Source organism: Taudactylus pleione, unplaced genomic scaffold (genome assembly GCF_031769625.1).
Source record: "Taudactylus pleione unplaced genomic scaffold, aTauple2 ptg000154l, whole genome shotgun sequence".
Taxonomy (NCBI): Eukaryota; Metazoa; Chordata; class Amphibia; order Anura; family Myobatrachidae; genus Taudactylus; species Taudactylus pleione.
The window spans coordinates 30,380,940-30,400,057 of NW_028284556.1; the positions used below are offsets into that span (position 1 = coordinate 30,380,940).

A 19,118-nucleotide genomic window follows, 5' to 3' on the forward strand; every position below is an offset into this window, starting at 1 on the left:
ATTGTAGGTATTAAACATTTTTATTGTGTACAACTATAACGATTGCTCTTGATTTTTTAATGGAAATAGCTGCTTTTTCTGTCCTTTCACATAACCATGTTTTTATCGAGGATGTATTGCTGTCAGTTATTTTTCCCTAATTGATGACATTCTTTATTGTACATATCTTGGAAACTGAAATTAAAAACCATACCAGGAGATGTGTTCGAACCCACGCAGATATAAATCCATGGGATCTTAAGTCCAACTCCTTAACCACTTGGCTATCCTGGTGCATTAGCCAAGAATTTTATCAAAATAAGCACTATTGAAATGTTCATCTTTTTTTCAATATGCTCTGTTAACTTGTCTTTAATCATTATACAGCTTTGAGTCTAAATAACTACATAGCTCTGATTTTTGTATATTAGAATACCTATATTTCTTCTCATCTCTGAAAGTATGTTTGGTATGACCTTCCTGCTGCAGTAGTTAAAGTGTTTTTCATGACAAGTACTGATGGAATGTTCATGTTTTTTTCTATGTGGATTGTCAATTTTTAAATTACTGAAATTGATTGTATTCACCATTATTTAAAGTGTACAGCTATAATGATTGCTCTTGATTTTATAATAGAAATAGTTACTTTCTCTGTTATTTCACACGACCATGTTTTTGTTGAAAGATATACGGCGGTCAATTTTAAATTTCCCTAATTGATAACATTCTTTATTGTACATTTAATGGAAGCTGAAATTAAAAACCACACCAGAAGGGGGGTTTGAATCCATGCAGATATAAATCCATTGGATTATAAGCCCAACACCTTAACCACTCGGCCATCCTGGTGCAGTAGCCAAAGCGTTTATCATGGTATGCATTATTGAAATGTTCATATTTTTTTCTATGTGCATTGTCAATTTTAAATTACTGAAATTGTAGGTATTAAACATTTTTAATGTGTACAACTATAACGATTGCTCTTGATTTTTTAATGGAAATAGCTGCTTTTCTGTCCTTTCACATAACCATGTTTTTTTCGAGGATGTATTGCTGTCAGTTATTTTTCCCTAATTGATGACATTCTTTATTGTACATATCTTGGAAGCTGAAATTAAAAACCATACCAGGAGTGGGGTTCGAACCCACGCGGATATAAATCCATTGGATCTTAAGTTCAACGCCTTAACCACTCGGCCATCCTGGTGCGCTAGCCAAGGAGTTTATCAAGATAAGCACTATTGAAATGTTCATCTTTTTTTCATCATGCTCTGTTAACTTGTCTTTAATCATTATACAGCTTTGAGTCTAAATAACTACATAGCTCTGATTTTTGTATATTAGAATACCTATATTTCTTCTCATCTCTGAAAGTATGTTTGGTATGACCTTCCTGCTGCAGTAGTTAAAGTGTTTTTCATGACAAGTACTGATGGAATGTTCATGTTTTTTTCTATGTGGATTGTCAATTTTTAAAGTACTGAAATTGTTTGTATTCACCATTTTTTAAAGTGTACAGCTATAATGATTGCTCTTGATTTTATAATAGAAATAGTTACTTTCTCTGTAATTTCACACGACCATGTTTTTGTTGAAAGATATACGGCTGTCAATTTTAAATTTCCCTAATTGATAACATTCTTTATTGTACATTTTTTGGAAGCTGAAATTAAAAACCACACCAGAAGAGGGGTTTGAATCCATGCAGATATAAATCCATTGGATTATAAGCCCAACACCTTAACCACTAGGCCATCCTGGTGTAGTAGCCAAAGCGTTTATCATGATATGCACTATTGAAATGTTCATATTTTTTTCTATGTGCATTGTCAATTTTAAATTACTGAAATTGTAGGTATTAAACATTTTTATTGTGTACAACTATAATGATTGCTCTTGATTTTATGATGGAAATAGCTGCTTTTTCTGTACGATTGAAATGTTCATCTTTTTTCAAAATGCACTGTTAACTTGTCTTTAATCATTATACAGCTTTGAGTCTAAATAACTACATAGCTCTGATTTTTGTATATTAGAATACCTATATTTCTTCTCATCTCCGAAATGTATGTTTGGTATGACCTTCCTGCTGCAGAAGTTAAAATGTTTTTCATGACAAGTTCTGATGGAATGTTCATGTTTTTTTCTATGTGGATTGTCAAGTTTTAAAGTACTGAAATTGTTAGTATTCACCATTTTTTAAAGTGTACAGCTATAATGATTGCTCTTGATTTTATAATAGAAATAGTTACTTTCTCTGTAATTTCACACGACCATGTTTTTGTTGAAAGATGCAGTCAATTTTAAATTTCCCTAATTGATAACATTCTTTATTGTACATTTTTTGGAAGCTGAAATTAAAAACCACACCAGAAGGGGGGTTTGAATCCATGCAGATATAAATCCATTGGATAATAAGCCCAACACCTTAACCACTCGGCCATCCTGGTGCAGTAGCCAAAGCGTTTATCATGATATGCACTATTGAAATGTTCATATTTTTTTCTATGTGCATTGTCAATTTTAAATTTCTGAAATTGTAGGTATTAAACATTTTTATTGTGTACAACTATAACGATTGCTCTTGATTTTTTAATGGAAATAGTTGCTTTTTCTGTCCTTTCCCATAACCATGTTTTTATCGAGGATGTATTGCTGTCAGTTATTTTTCCCTAATTGATGACATTCTTTATTGTACATATCTTGGAAACTGAAATTAAAAACCATACCAGGAGAGGGGTTCGAACCCACGCAGATATAAATCCATGGGATCTTAAGTCCAACTCCTTAACCACTCGGCCATCCTGGTGCATTAGCCAAGGAGTTTATCAAAATAAGCACTATTGAAATGTTCATCTTTTTTTCAATATGCTCTGTTAACTTGTGTTTAATCATTATACAGCTTTGAGTCTAAATAACTACATAGCTCTGATTTTTGTATATTAGAATACCTATATTTCTTCTCATCTCTGAAAGTATGTTTGGTATGACCTTCCTGCTGCAGTAGTTAAAGTGTTTTTCATGACAAGTACTGATGGAATGTTCATGTTTTTTTCTATGTGGATTGTCAATTTTTAAAGTACTGAAATTGTTTGTATTCACCATTTTTTAAAGTGTACAGCTATAATGATTGCTCTTGATTTTATAATAGAAATAGTTACTTTCTCTGTAATTTCACACGACCATGTTTTTGTTGAAAGATATACGGCTGTCAATTTTAAATTTCCCTAATTGATAACATTCTTTATTGTACATTTTTTGGAAGCTGAAATTAAAAACCACACCAGAAGAGGGGTTTGAATCCATGCAGATATAAATCCATTGGATTATAAGCCCAAAACCTTAACCACTAGGCCATCCTGGTGTAGTAGCCAAAGCGTTTATCATGATATGCACTATTGAAATGTTCATATTTTTTTCTATGTGCATTGTCAATTTTAAATTACTGAAATTGTAGGTATTAAACATTTTTATTGTGTACAACTATAATGATTGCTCTTGATTTTATGATGGAAATAGCTGCTTTTTCTGTACTATTGAAATGTTCATCTTTTTTCAAAATGCACTGTTAACTTGTCTTTAATCATTATACAGCTTTGAGTCTAAATAACTACATAGCTCTGATTTTTGTATATTAGAATACCTATATTTCTTCTCATCTCTGAAATGTATGTTTGGTATGACCTTCCTGCTGCAGAAGTTAAAATGTTTTTCATGACAAGTTCTGATGGAATGTTCATGTTTTTTTCTATGTGGATTGTCAAGTTTTAAAGTACTGAAATTGTTAGTATTCACCATTTTTTAAAGTGTACAGCTATAATGATTGCTCTTGATTTTATAATAGAAATAGTTACTTTCTCTGTAATTTCACACGACCATGTTTTTGTTGAAAGATGCAGTCAATTTTAAATTTCCCTAATTGATAACATTCTTTATTGTACATTTTTTGGAAGCTGAAATTAAAAACCACACCAGAATGGGGGTTTGAATCCATGCAGATATAAATCCATTGGATAATAAGCCCAACACCTTAACCACTCGGCCATCCTGGTGCAGTAGCCAAAGCGTTTATCATGATATGCACTATTGAAATGTTCATATTTTTTTCTATGTGCATTGTCAATTTTAAATTTCTGAAATTGTAGGTATTAAACATTTTTATTGTGTACAACTATAACGATTGCTCTTGATTTTTTAATGGAAATAGTTGCTTTTTCTGTCCTTTCCCATAACCATGTTTTTATCGAGGATGTATTGCTGTCAGTTATTTTTCCCTAATTGATGACATTCTTTATTGTACATATCTTGGAAACTGAAATTAAAAACCATACCAGGAGAGGGGTTCGAACCCACGCAGATATAAATCCATGGGATCTTAAGTCCAACTCCTTAACCACTCGGCCATCCTGGTGCATTAGCCAAGGAGTTTATCAAAATAAGCACTATTGAAATGTTCATCTTTTTTTCAATATGCTCTGTTAACTTGTGTTTAATCATTATACAGCTTTGAGTCTAAATAACTACATAGCTCTGATTTTTGTATATTAGAATACCTATATTTCTTCTCATCTCTGAAAGTATGTTTGGTATGACCTTCCTGCTGCAGTAGTTAAAGTGTTTTTCATGACAAGTACTGATGGAATGTTCATGTTTTTTTCTATGTGGATTGTCAATTTTTAAATTACTGAAATTGATTGTATTCACCATTTTTTAAAGTGTACAGCTATAACGATTGCTCTTGATTTTATAATAGAAATAGTTACTTTCTCTGTTATTTCACACGACCATGTTTTTGTTGAAAGATGCAGTCAATTTTAAATTTCCCTAATTGATAACATTCTTTATTGTACATTTTTGGAAGCTGAAATTAAAAACCACACCAGAAGGGGGGTTTGAATCCATGCAGATATAAATCCATTGGATTATAAGCCCAACAACTTAACCACTCGGCCATCCTGGTGCAGTAGCCAAAGCGTTTATCATGGTATGCACTATTGAAATGTTCATCTTTTTTTCTATGTGCATTGTCAATTTTAAAATACTGAAATTGTAGGTATTAAACATTTTTAATGTGTACAACTATAACGATTGCTCTTGATTTTTTAATGGAAATAGCTGCTTTTTCTGTCCTTTCACATAACCATGTTTTTATCGAGGATGTATTGCTGTCAGTTATTTTTCCCTAATTGATGACATTCTTTATTGTACTTATCTTGGAAGCTGAAATTAAAAACCATACCAGGAGAGGGGTTCGAACCCACGCAGATATAAATCCATTGGATCTTAAGTCCAACGCCTTAACCACTTGGCCATCCTGGTGCGGTAGCCAAGGAGATTATCAAGATAAGCACTATTGAAATGTACCTTTTTTTTTCATCATGCTCTGTTAACTTGTCTTTAATCATTATACAGCTTTGAGTCTAAATAACTACATAGCTCTGATTTTTGTATATTAGAATACCTATATTTCTTCTTATCTCTGAAAGTATGTTTGGTATGACCTTCCTGCTGCAGTAGTTAAAGTGTTTTTCATGACAAGTACTGATGGAATGTTCATGTTTTTTTCTATGTGGATTGTCAATTTTTAAATTACTGTAATTGATTGTATTCACCATTTTTTAAACTGTACAGCTATAACGATTGCTCTTGATTTTATAATAGAAATAGTTACTTTCTCTGTAATTTCACACGACCATGTTTTTGTTGAAAGATATACGGCTGTCAATTTTAAATTTCCCTAATTGATAACATTCTTTATTGTACATTTTTTGGAAGCTGAAATTAAAAACCACACCAGAAGAGGGGTTTGAATCCATGCAGATATAAATCCATTGGATTATAAGCCCAACACCTTAACCACTCGGCCATCCTGGTATAGTAGCCAAAGCGTTTATCATGATATGCACTATTGAAATGTTCATATTTTTTTCTATGTGCATTGTCAATTTTAAATTACTGAAATTGTAGGTATTAAACATTTTTATTGTGTACAACTATAACGATTGCTCTTGATTTTATGATGGAAATAGCTGCTTTTTCTGTACTATTGAAATGTTCATCTTTTTTCAAAATGCACTGCTAACTTGTCTTTAATCATTATACAGCTTTGAGTCTAAATAACTATATAGCTCTGATTTTTGTATATTAGAATACCTATATTTCTTCTCATCTCTGAAATGTATGTTTGGTATGACCTTCCTGCTGCAGAAGTTAAAATGTTTTTCATGACAAGTACTGATGGAATGTTCATGTTTTTTTCTATGTGGATTGTCAAGTTTTAAAGTACTGAAATTGTTAGTATTCACCATTTTTTAAAGTGTACAGCTATAATGATTGCTCTTGATTTTATAATAGAAATAGTTACTTTCTCTGTAATTTCACACGACCATGTTTTTGTTGAAAGATGCAGTCAATTTTAAATTTCCCTAATTGATAACATTCTTTATTGTACATTTTTTGGAAGCTGAAATTAAAAACCACACCAGAAGTGGGGTTTGAATCCATGCAGATATAAATCCATTGGATAATAAGCCCAACACCTTAACCACTCGGCCATCCTGGTGCAGTAGCCAAAGCGTTTATCATGATATGCACTATTGAAATGTTCATATTTTTTTCTATGTGCATTGTCAATTTTAAATTACTGAAATTGTAGGTATTAAACATTTTTAATGTGTACAACTATAACGATTGCTCTTGATTTTTTAATGGAAATAGCTGCTTTTTCTGTCCTTTCACATAACCATGTTTTTATCGAGGATGTATTGCTGTCAGTTATTTTTCCCTAATTGATGACATTCTTTGTTGTACATATCTTGGAAACTGAAATTAAGAACCATACCAGGAGAGGGGTTCGAACCCACGCAGATATAAATCCATGGGATCTTAAGTCCAACTCCTTAACCACTCGGCCATCCTGGTGCGTTAGCCAAGGAGTTTATCAAAATAAGCACTATTGAAATGTTCATCTTTTTTTCAATATACTCTGTTAACTTGTCTTTAATCATTATACAGCTTTGATTCTAAATAACTACATAGCTCTGATTTTTGTATATTAGAATACCTATATTTCTTCTCATCTCTGAAAGTATGTTTGGTATGACCTTCCTGCTGCAGTAGTTAAAGTGTTTTTCATGACAAGTACTGATGAAATGTTCATGTTTTTTTCTATGTGGATTGTCAATTTTTAAATTACTGAAATTGATTGTATTCACCATTTTTTAAAGTGTACAGCTATAACGATTGCTCTTGATTTTATAATAGAAATAGTTACTTTCTCTGTTATTTCACATGACCATGTTTTTGTTGAAAGATATACGGCTGTCAATTTTAAATTTCCCTAATTGATAACATTCTTTATTGTACATTTTTTGGAGCTGAAATTAAAAACCACACCAGAAGGGGGGTTTGAATCCATGCAGATATAAATCCATTGGATTATAAGCCCAACACCTTAACCACTCGGCCATCCTGGTGCAGTAGCCAAAGCGTTTATCATGGTATGCACTATTGAAATGTTCATATTTTTTTCTATGTGCATTGTCAATTTTAAATTACTGAAATTGTAGGTATTAAACATTTTTAATGTGTACAACTATAACGATTGCTCTTGATTTTTTAATGGAAATAGCTGCTTTTTCTGTCCTTTCACATAACCATGTTTTTATCGAGGATGTATTGCTGTCAGTTATTTTTCGCTCATTGATGACATTCTTTATTGTACATATCTTGGAAGCTGAAATTAAAAACCATACCAGGAGTGGGGTTCGAACCCACGTGGATATAAATCCATTGGATCTTAAGTTCAACGCCTTTACCACTCGGCCATCCTGGTGCGCTAGCCAAGGCGTTTATCAAGATAAGCACTATTGAAATGTTCATCTTTTTTTCATCATGCTCTGTTAACTTGTCTTTAATCATTATACAGCTTTGAGTCTAAATAACTACATAGCTCTGATTTTTGTATATTAGAATACCTATATTTCTTCTCATCTCTGAAAGTATGTTTGGTATGACCTTCCTGCTGCAGTAGTTAAAGTGTTTTTCATGACAAGTACTGATGGAATGTTCATGTTTTTTTCTATGTGGATTGTCAACTTTTAAATTACTGAAATTGATTGTATTCACCATTTTTTAAAGTGTACAGCTATAACGATTGCTCTTGATTTTATAATAGAAATAGTTACTTTCTCTGTTATTTCACACGACCATGTTTTTGTTGAAAGATATACGGCTGTCAATTTTAAATTTCCCTAATTGATAACATTCTTTATTGTACATTTTTTGGAAGCTGAAATTAAAAACCACACCAGAAGAGGGGTTTGAATCCATGCAGATATAAATCCATTGGATTATAAGCCCAACACCTTAACCACTCGGCCATCCTGGTGTAGTAGCCAAAGCGTTTATCATGATATGCACTATTGAAATGTTCATATTTTTTTCTATGTGCATTGTCAATTTTAAATTACTGAAATTGTAGGTATTAAACATTTTTATTGTGTACAACTATAACGATTGCTCTTGATTTTATGATGGAAATAGCTGCTTTTTCTGTACTATGGAAATGTTCATCTTTTTTTTAAAATGCACTGTTAACTTGTCTTTAATCATTATACAGCTTTGAGTCTAAATAACTACATAGCTCTGATTTTTGTATATTAGAATACCTATATTTCTTCTCATCTCTGAAATGTATGTTTGGTATGACCTTCCTGCTGCAGAAGTTAAAATGTTTTTCATGACAAGTACTGATGGAATGTTCATGTTTTTTTCTATGTGGATTGTCAAGTTTTAAAGTACTGAAATTGTTAGTATTCACCATTTTTTAAAGTGTACAGCTATAATGATTGCTCTTGATTTTATAATAGAAATAGTTACTTTCTCTGTAATTTCACACGACCATGTTTTTGTTGAAAGATGCAGTCAATTTTAAATTTCCCTAATTGATAACATTCTTTATTGTACATTTTTTGGAAGCTGAAATTAAAAATCCACACCAGAAGTGGGGTTTGAATCCATGCAGATATAAATCCATTGGATAATAAGCCCAACACCTTAACCACTCGGCCATCCTGGTGCAGTAGCCAAAGCGTTTATCATGATATGCACTATTGAAATGTTCATATTTTTTTCTATGTGCATTGTCAATTTTAAATTACTGAAATTGCAGGTATTACGATTGCTCTTGATTTTTTAATGGAAATAGCTGCTTTTTCTGTCCTTTCACATAACCATGTTTTTATCGAGGATGTATTGCTGTCAGTTATTTTTCCCTAATTGATGACATTCTTTATTGTACATATCTTGGAAACTGAAATTAAGAACCATACCAGTAGTGGGGTTCGAACCCACGCAGATATAAATCCATTGGATCTTAAGTCCAACGCCTTAACCACTCAGCCATCCTGGTGCGGTAGCCAAGAAGATTATCAAGATAAGCACTATTGAAATGTACCTCTTTTTTTCATCATGCTCTGTTAACTTGTCTTTAATCATTATACAGCTTTGAGTATAAATAACTACATAGCTCTGATTTTTGTATATTAGAATACCTATATTTCTTCTTATCTCTGAAAGTATGTTTGGTATGACCTTCCTGCTGCAGTAGTTAAAGTGTTTTTCATGACAAGTACTGATGGAATGTTCATGTTTTTTTCTATGTGGATTGTCAATTTTTAAATTACTGTAATTGATTGTATTCACCATTTTTTAAACTGTACAGCTATAACGATTGCTCTTGATTTTATAATAGAAATAGTTACTTTCTCTGTAATTTCACACGACTATGTTTTTGTTGAAAGATATACGGCTGTCAATTTTAAATTTCCCTAATTGATAACAATCTTTATTGTACATTTTTTGGAAGCTGAAATTAAAAACCACACCAGAAGGGGGGTTTGAATCCATGCAGATATAAATCCATTGGATTATAAGCCCAACACCTTAACCACTCGGCCATCCTGGTGCAGTAGCCAAAGCGTTTATCATGGTATGCACTATTGAAATGTTCATATTTTTTTCTATGTGCATTGTCAATTTTAAATTACTGAAATTGTAGGTATTAAATATTTTTAATGTGTACAACTATAACAATTGCTCTTGATTTTTTAATGGAAATAGCTGCTTATTCTGTCCTTTTTCTGGATATAAATCCATTGGATCTTAAGTCCAACGCCTTAACCACTCGGCCATCCTGGTGCGGTAGCCAAGGAGTTTATCAAGATAAGCACTATTGAAATGTTCATCTTTTTTTCATCATGCTCTGTTAACTTGTCTTTAATCATTATACAGCTTTGAGTCTAAATAACTACATAGCTCTGATTTTTGTATATTAGAATACCTATATTTCTTCTTATCTCTGAAAGTATGTTTGGTATGACCTTCCTGCTGCAGTAGTTAAAGTGTTTTTCATGACAAGTACTGATGGAATGTTCATGTTTTTTTCTATGTGGATTGTCAATTTTTAAATTACTGAAATTGATTGTATTCACCATTTTTTAAAGTGTACAGCTATAACGATTGCTCTTGATTTTATAATAGAAATAGTTACTTTCTCTGTTATTTCACACGACCATGTTTTTGTTGAAAGATATACGGCTGTCAATTTTAAATTTCCCTAATTGATAACATTCTTTATTGTACATTTTTTGGAAGCTGAAATTAAAAACCACACCAGAAGGGGGGTTTGAATCCATGCAGATATAAATCCATTGGATTATAAGCCCAAAACCTTAACCACTCGGCCATCCTAGGCAAGTAGCCAAAGCGTTTATCATGATATGCACTATTGAAATGTTCATATTTTTTTCTATGTGCATTGTCAATTTTAAATTACTGAAATTGTAGGTATTAAACATTTTTAATGTGTACAACTATAACAATTGCTCTTGATTTTTTAAAGGAAATAGCTGCTTTTTATGTCCTTTCACATAAACACCGAGGATGTATTGCTGTCAGTTATTTTTCACTAATTGATGACATTCTTTATTGTACATATCTTGGAAGCTGAAATTAAAAACCATACCAGGAGTGAGGTTCGAACCCACGCGGATATAAATCCATTGGATCTTAAGTCCAACACCTCAACCACTCGGCCATCCTGGTGCGGTAGCCAAGGAGTTTATCAAGATAAGCACTATTGAAATGTTCATCTTTTTTTCAACATGCTCTGTTAACTTGTCTTTAATCATTATACAGCTTTGAGTCTAAATAACTACATAGCTCTGATTTTTGTATATTAGAATACCTATATTTCTTCTCATCTCTGAAAGTATGTTTGGTATGACATTCCTGCTGCAGTAGTTAAAGTGTTTTTCATGACAAGTACTGATGGAATGTTCATGTTTTTTTCTATGTGGATTGTCAATTTTTAAAGTACTGAAATTGTTTGTATTCACCATTTTTTAAAGTGTACAGCTATAATGATTGCTCTTGATTTTATAATAGAAATAGTTACTTTCTCTGTAATTTCACACGACCATGTATTTCTTGAAAGATATACGGCTGTCAATTTTAAATTTCCCTAATTGGTAACATTCTTTATTGTACATTTTTTGGAAGCTGAAATTAAAAACCACACCAGAAGAGGGGTTTGAATCCATGCAGATATAAATCCATTGGATTATAAGCCCAACACCTTAACCACTTGGCCATCCTGGTGTAGTAGCCAAAGCGTTTATCATGATATGCACTATTGAAATGTTCATATTTTTTTCTATGTGCATTGTCAATTTTAAATTACTGAAATTGTAGGTATTAAACATTTTTATTGTGTTCAACTATAACGATTGCTCTTGATTTTATGATGGAAATAGCTGCTTTTTCTGTACTATGGAAATGTTCATCTTTTTTTTAAAATGCACTGTTAACTTGTCTTTAATCATTATACAGCTTTGAGTCTAAATAACTTCATAGCTCTGATTTTTGTATATTAGAATACCTATATTTCTTCTCATCTCTGAAAGTATGTTTGGTATGACCTTCCTGCTGCAGTAGTTAAAGTGTTTTTCATGACAAGTACTGATGGAATGTTCATGTTTTTTTCTATGTGGATTGTCAATTTTTAAAGTACTGAAATTGTTTGTATTCACCATTTTTTAAAGTGTACAGCTATAATGATTGCTCTTGATTTTATAATAGAAATAGTTACTTTCTCTGTAATTTCACACGACCATGTTTTTGTTGAAAGATGCAGTCAATTTTAAATTTCCCTAATTGATAACATTCTTTATGTACATTTTTTGGAAGCTGAAATTAAAAACCACACCAGAAGGGGGGTTTGAATCCATGCAGATATAAATCCATTGGATAATAAGCCCAACACCTTAACCACTCGGCCATCCTGGTGCAGTAGCCAAAGTGTTTATCATGATATGCACTATTGAAATGTTCATATTTTTTTCTATGTGCATTGTCAATTTTAAATTACTGAAATTGTAGGTATTAAACATTTTTATTGTGTACAACTATAACGATTGCTCTTGATTTTTTAATGGAAATAGCTGCTTTTTCTGTCCTTTCACATAACCATGTTTTTATCGAGGATGTATTGCTGTCAGTTATTTTTCCCTAATTGATGACATTCTTTATTGTACATATCTTGGAAACTGAAATTAAAAACCATACCAGGAGATGTGTTCGAACCCACGCAGATATAAATCCATGGGATCTTAAGTCCAACTCCTTAACCACTTGGCTATCCTGGTGCGTTAGCCAAGAATTTTATCAAAATAAGCACTATTGAAATGTTCATCTTTTTTTCAATATGCTCTGTTAACTTGTCTTTAATCATTATACAGCTTTGAGTCTAAATAACTACATAGCTCTGAGTTTTGTATATTAGAATACCTATATTTCTTCTCATCTCTGAAAGTATGTTTGGTATGACCTTCCTGCTGCAGTAGTTAAAGTGTTTTTCATGACAAGTACTTATGGAATGTTCATGTTTTTTTCTATGTGGATTGTCAATTTTTAAATTACTGAAATTGATTGTATTCACCATTATTTAAAGTGTACAGCTATAATGATTGCTCTTGATTTTATAATAGAAATAGTTACTTTCTCTGTTATTTCACACGACCATGTTTTTGTTGAAAGATATACGGCGGTCAATTTTAAATTTCCCTAATTGATAACATTCTTTATTGTACATTTTTTGGAAGCTGAAATTAAAAACCACACCAGAAGTGGGGTTTGAATCCATGCAGATATAAATCCATTGGATTATAAGCCCAACACCTTAACCACTCGGCCATCCTGGTGCAGTAGCCAAAGCGTTTATCATGGTATGCATTATTGAAATGTTCATATTTTTTTCTATGTGCATTGTCAATTTTAAATTACTGAAATTGTAGGTATTAAACATTTTTAATGTGTACAACTATAACGATTGCTCTTGATTTTTTAATGGAAATAGCTGCTTTTCTGTCCTTTCACATAACCATGTTTTTTTCGAGGATGTATTGCTGTCAGTTATTTTTCCCTAATTGATGACATTCTTTATTGTACATATCTTGGAAGCTGAAATTAAAAACCATACCAGGAGTGGGGTTCGAACCCACGCGGATATAAATCCATTGGATCTTAAGTTCAACGCCTTAACCACTCGGCCATCCTGGTGCGCTAGCCAAGGAGTTTATCAAGATAAGCACTATTGAAATGTTCATCTTTTTTTCATCATGCTCTGTTAACTTGTCTTTAATCATTATACAGCTTTGAGTCTAAATAACTACATAGCTCTGATTTTTGTATATTAGAATACCTATATTTCTTCTCATCTCTGAAAGTATGTTTGGTATGACCTTCCTGCTGCAGTAGTTAAAGTGTTTTTCATGACAAGTACTGATGGAATGTTCATGTTTTTTTCTATGTGGATTGTCAATTTTTAAATTACTGTAATTGATTGTATTCACCATTTTTTAAACTGTACAGCTATAACGATTGCTCTTGATTTTATAATAGAAATAGTTACTTTCTCTGTAATTTCACACGACTATGTTTTTGTTGAAAGATATACGGCTGTCAATTTTAAATTTCCCTAATTGATAACAATCTTTATTGTACATTTTTTGGAAGCTGAAATTAAAAACCACACCAGAAGGGGGGTTTGAATCCATGCAGATATAAATCCATTGGATTATAAGCCCAACACCTTAACCACTCGGCCATCCTGGTGCAGTAGCCAAAGCGTTTATCATGGTATGCACTATTGAAATGTTCATATTTTTTTCTATGTGCATTGTCAATTTTAAATTACTGAAATTGTAGGTATTAAATATTTTTAATGTGTACAACTATAACAATTGCTCTTGATTTTTTAATGGAAATAGCTGCTTTTTCTGTCCTTTTTCTGGATATAAATCCATTGGATCTTAAGTCCAACGCCTTAACCACTCGGCCATCCTGGTGCGGTAGCCAAGGAGTTTATCAAGATAAGCACTATTGAAATGTTCATCTTTTTTTCATCATGCTCTGTTAACTTGTCTTTAATCATTATACAGCTTTGAGTCTAAATAACTACATAGCTCTGATTTTTGTATATTAGAATACCTATATTTCTTCTTATCTCTGAAAGTATGTTTGGTATGACCTTCCTGCTGCAGTAGTTAAAGTGTTTTTCATGACAAGTACTGATGGAATGTTCATGTTTTTTTCTATGTGGATTGTCAATTTTTAAATTACTGAAATTGATTGTATTCACCATTTTTTAAAGTGTACAGCTATAACGATTGCTCTTGATTTTATAATAGAAATAGTTACTTTCTCTGTTATTTCACACGACCATGTTTTTGTTGAAAGATATACGGCTGTCAATTTTAAATTTCCCTAATTGATAACATTCTTTATTGTACATTTTTTGGAAGCTGAAATTAAAAACCACACCAGAAGGGGGGTTTGAATCCTTGCAGATATAAATCCATTGGATTATAAGCCCAAAACCTTAACCACTCGGCCATCCTAGGCAAGTAGCCAAAGCGTTTATCATGATATGCACTATTGAAATGTTCATATTTTTTTCTATGTGCATTGTCAATTTTAAATTACTGAAATTGTAGGTATTAAACATTTTTAATGTGTACAACTATAACGATTGCTCTTGATTTTTTAATGGAAATAGCTGCTTTTTCTGTCCTTTCACATAAACACCGAGGATGTATTGCTGTCAGTTATTTTTCACTAATTGATGACATTCTTTATTGTACATATCTTGGAAGCTGAAATTAAAAACCATACCAGGAGTGAGGTTCGAACCCACGTGGATATAACTCGATTGGATCTTAAGTCCAACACCTTAACCACTCGGCCATCCTGGTGCGGTAGCCAAGGAGTTTATCAAGATAAGCACTATTGAAATGTTCATCTTTTTTTCAACATGCTCTGTTAACTTGTCTTTAATCATTATACAGCTTTGAGTCTAAATAACTACATAGCTCTGATTTTTGTATATTAGAATACCTATATTTCTTCTCATCTCTGAAAGTATGTTTGGTATGACATTCCTGCTGCAGTAGTTAAAGTGTTTTTCATGACAAGTACTGATGGAATGTTCATGTTTTTTTCTATGTGGATTGTCAATTTTTAAAGTACTGAAATTGTTTGTATTCACCATTTTTTAAAGTGTACAGCTATAATGATTGCTCTTGATTTTATAATAGAAATAGTTACTTTCTCTGTAATTTCACACGACCATGTATTTCTTGAAAGATATACGGCTGTCAATTTTAAATTTCCCTAATTGGTAACATTCTTTATTGTACATTTTTTGGAAGCTGAAATTAAAAACCACACCAGAAGAGGGGTTTGAATCCATGCAGATATAAATCCATTGGATTATAAGCCCAACACCTTAACCACTTGGCCATCCTGGTGTAGTAGCCAAAGCGTTTATCATGATATGCACTATTGAAATGTTCATATTTTTTTCTATGTGCATTGTCAATTTTAAATTACTGAAATTGTAGGTATTAAACATTTTTATTGTGTTCAACTATAACGATTGCTCTTGATTTTATGATGGAAATAGCTGCTTTTTCTGTACTATGGAAATGTTCATCTTTTTTTTAAAATGCACTGTTAACTTGTCTTTAATCATTATACAGCTTTGAGTCTAAATAACTTCATAGCTCTGATTTTTGTATATTAGAATACCTATATTTCTTCTCATCTCTGAAAGTATGTTTGGTATGACCTTCCTGCTGCAGTAGTTAAAGTGTTTTTCATGACAAGTACTGATGGAATGTTCATGTTTTTTTCTATGTGGATTGTCAATTTTTAAAGTACTGAAATTGTTTGTATTCACCATTTTTTAAAGTGTACAGCTATAATGATTGCTCTTGATTTTATAATAGAAATAGTTACTTTCTCTGTAATTTCACACGACCATGTTTTTGTTGAAAGATGCAGTCAATTTTAAATTTCCCTAATTGATAACATTCTTTATGTACATTTTTTGGAAGCTGAAATTAAAAACCACACCAGAAGGGGGGTTTGAATCCATGCAGATATAAATCCATTGGATAATAAGCCCAACACCTTAACCACTCGGCCATCCTGGTGCAGTAGCCAAAGCGTTTATCATGATATGCACTATTGAAATGTTCATATTTTTTTCTATGTGCATTGTCAATTTTAAATTACTGAAATTGTAGGTATTAAACATTTTTATTGTGTACAACTATAACGATTGCTCTTGATTTTTTAATGGAAATAGCTGCTTTTTCTGTCCTTTCACATAACCATGTTTTTATCGAGGATGTATTGCTGTCAGTTATTTTTCCCTAATTGATGACATTCTTTATTGTACATATCTTGGAAACTGAAATTAAAAACCATACCAGGAGATGTGTTCGAACCCACGCAGATATAAATCCATGGGATCTTAAGTCTAACTCCTTAACCACTTGGCTATCCTGGTGCGTTAGCCAAGAATTTTATCAAAATAAGCACTATTGAAATGTTCATCTTTTTTTCAATATGCTCTGTTAACTTGTCTTTAATCATTATACAGCTTTGAGTCTAAATAACTACATAGCTCTGATTTTTGTATATTAGAATACCTATATTTCTTCTCATCTCTGAAAGTATGTTTGGTATGACCTTCCTGCTGCAGTAGTTAAAGTGTTTTTCATGACAAGTACTGATGGAATGTTCATGTTTTTTTCTATGTGGATTGTCAATTTTTAAATTACTGAAATTGATTGTATTCACCATTATTTAAAGTGTACAGCTATAATGATTGCTCTTGATTTTATAATAGAAATAGTTACTTTCTCTGTTATTTCACACGACCATGTTTTTTTTGAAAGATATACGGCGGTCAATTTTAAATTTCCCTAATTGATAACATTCTTTATTGTACATTTTTTGGAAGCTGAAATTAAAAACCACACCAGAAGGGGGGTTTGAATCCATGCAGATATAAATCCATTGGATTATAAGCCCAACACCTTAACCACTCGGCCATCCTGGTGCAGTAGCCAAAGCGTTTATCATGGTATGCATTATTGAAATGTTCATATTTTTTTCTATGTGCATTGTCAATTTTAAATTACTGAAATTGTAGGTATTAAACATTTTTAATGTGTACAACTATAACGATTGCTCTTGATTTTTTAATGGAAATAGCTGCTTTTCTGTCCTTTCACATAACCATGTTTTTTTCGAGGATGTATTGCTGTCAGTTATTTTTCCCTAATTGATGACATTCTTTATTGTACATATCTTGGAAGCTGAAATTAAAAACCATACCAGGAGTGGGGTTCGAACCCACGCAGATATAAATCCATTGGATCTTAAGTTCAACGCCTTAACCACTCGGCCATCCTGGTGCGCTAGCCAAGGAGTTTATCAATATAAGCACTATTGAAATGTTCATCTTTTTTTCATCATGCTCTGTTAACTTGTCTTTAATCATTATACAGCTTTGAGTCTAAATAACTACATAGCTCTGATTTTTGTATATTAGAATACCTATATTTCTTCTCATCTCTGAAAGTATGTTTGGTATGACCTTCCTGCTGCAGTAGTTAAAGTGTTTTTCATGACAAGTACTGATGGAATGTTCATGTTTTTTTCTATGTGGATTGTCAATTTTTAAAGTACTGAAATTGTTTGTATTCACCATTTTTTAAAGTGTACAGCTATAATGATTGCTCTTGATTTTATAATAGAAATAGTTACTTTCTCTGTAATTTCACACGACCATGTTTTTGTTGAAAGATATACGGCTGTCAATTTTAAATTTCCCTAATTGATAACATTCTTTATTGTACATTTTTTGGAAGCTGAAATTAAAAACCACACCAGAAGAGGGGTTTGAATCCATGCAGATATAAATCCATTGGATTATAAGCCCAACACCTTAACCACTAGGCCATCCTGGTGTAGTAGCCAAAGCGTTTATCATGATATGCACTATTGAAATGTTCATATTTTTTTCTATGTGCATTGTCAATTTTAAATTACTGAAATTGTAGGTATTAAACATTTTTATTGTGTACAACTATAATGATTGCTCTTGATTTTATGATGGAAATAGCTGCTTTTTCTGTACTATTGAAATGTTCATCTTTTTTCAAAATGCACTGTTAACTTGTCTTTAATCATTATACAGCTTTGAGTCTAAATAACTACATAGCTCTGATTTTTGTATATTAGAATACCTATATTTCTTCTCATCTCTGAAATGTATGTTTGGTATGACCTTCCAGCTGCAGAAGTTAAAATGTTTTTCATGACAAGTTCTGATGGAATGTTCATGTTTTTTTCTATGTGGATTGTCAAGTTTTAAAGTACTGAAATTGTTAGTATTCACCATTTTTTAAAGTGTACAGCTATAATGATTGCTCTTGATTTTATAATAGAAATAGTTACTTTCTCTGTAATTTCACACGACCATGTTTTTGTTGAAAGATGCAGTCAATTTTAAATTTCCCTAATTGATAACATTCTTTATTGTACATTTTTTGGAAGCTGAAATTAAAAACCACACCAGAAGGGGGGTTTGAATCCATGCAGATATAAATCCATTGGATAATAAGCCCAACACCTTAACCACTCGGCCATCCTGGTGCAGTAGCCAAAGCGTTTATCATGATATGCACTATTGAAATGTTCATATTTTTTTCTATGTGCATTGT

At 31.9% G+C, this 19,118-nt stretch overlaps 12 non-coding genes across 12 annotated transcripts; all 12 read right to left on the reverse strand.

Annotated features, from left to right (window-relative positions):
* Positions 1-1,103: 1,103 nt before the first annotated feature.
* Positions 1,104-1,186, reverse strand: TRNAL-UAA (transfer RNA leucine (anticodon UAA)). Its single transcript has one exon. It is a non-coding gene; the product is annotated as a tRNA-Leu (tRNA).
* Positions 1,187-2,705: 1,519 nt separating this feature from the next.
* TRNAL-UAA (transfer RNA leucine (anticodon UAA)) lies at positions 2,706-2,788 on the reverse strand. The gene has a single exon. It is a non-coding gene; the product is annotated as a tRNA-Leu (tRNA).
* A 1,519-nt stretch (positions 2,789-4,307) lies between these two features.
* Positions 4,308-4,390, reverse strand: TRNAL-UAA (transfer RNA leucine (anticodon UAA)). The gene has a single exon. It is a non-coding gene; the product is annotated as a tRNA-Leu (tRNA).
* An 825-nt stretch (positions 4,391-5,215) lies between these two features.
* Positions 5,216-5,298, reverse strand: TRNAL-UAA (transfer RNA leucine (anticodon UAA)). The gene has a single exon. It is a non-coding gene; the product is annotated as a tRNA-Leu (tRNA).
* A 1,519-nt stretch (positions 5,299-6,817) lies between these two features.
* Positions 6,818-6,900, reverse strand: TRNAL-UAA (transfer RNA leucine (anticodon UAA)). The gene has a single exon. It is a non-coding gene; the product is annotated as a tRNA-Leu (tRNA).
* An 830-nt stretch (positions 6,901-7,730) lies between these two features.
* On the reverse strand, positions 7,731-7,813 carry TRNAL-UAA (transfer RNA leucine (anticodon UAA)). Its single transcript has one exon. It is a non-coding gene; the product is annotated as a tRNA-Leu (tRNA).
* A 1,495-nt stretch (positions 7,814-9,308) lies between these two features.
* Positions 9,309-9,391, reverse strand: TRNAL-UAA (transfer RNA leucine (anticodon UAA)). The gene has a single exon. It is a non-coding gene; the product is annotated as a tRNA-Leu (tRNA).
* Positions 9,392-11,002: 1,611 nt separating this feature from the next.
* TRNAL-UAA (transfer RNA leucine (anticodon UAA)) lies at positions 11,003-11,085 on the reverse strand. The gene has a single exon. It is a non-coding gene; the product is annotated as a tRNA-Leu (tRNA).
* A 2,073-nt stretch (positions 11,086-13,158) lies between these two features.
* On the reverse strand, positions 13,159-13,241 carry TRNAI-UAU (transfer RNA isoleucine (anticodon UAU)). Its single transcript has one exon. It is a non-coding gene; the product is annotated as a tRNA-Ile (tRNA).
* A 275-nt stretch (positions 13,242-13,516) lies between these two features.
* Positions 13,517-13,599, reverse strand: TRNAL-UAA (transfer RNA leucine (anticodon UAA)). The gene has a single exon. It is a non-coding gene; the product is annotated as a tRNA-Leu (tRNA).
* Positions 13,600-15,210: 1,611 nt separating this feature from the next.
* On the reverse strand, positions 15,211-15,293 carry TRNAL-UAA (transfer RNA leucine (anticodon UAA)). The gene has a single exon. It is a non-coding gene; the product is annotated as a tRNA-Leu (tRNA).
* A 2,431-nt stretch (positions 15,294-17,724) lies between these two features.
* On the reverse strand, positions 17,725-17,807 carry TRNAL-UAA (transfer RNA leucine (anticodon UAA)). Its single transcript has one exon. It is a non-coding gene; the product is annotated as a tRNA-Leu (tRNA).
* Between the last annotated feature and the right edge of the window lie 1,311 nt (positions 17,808-19,118).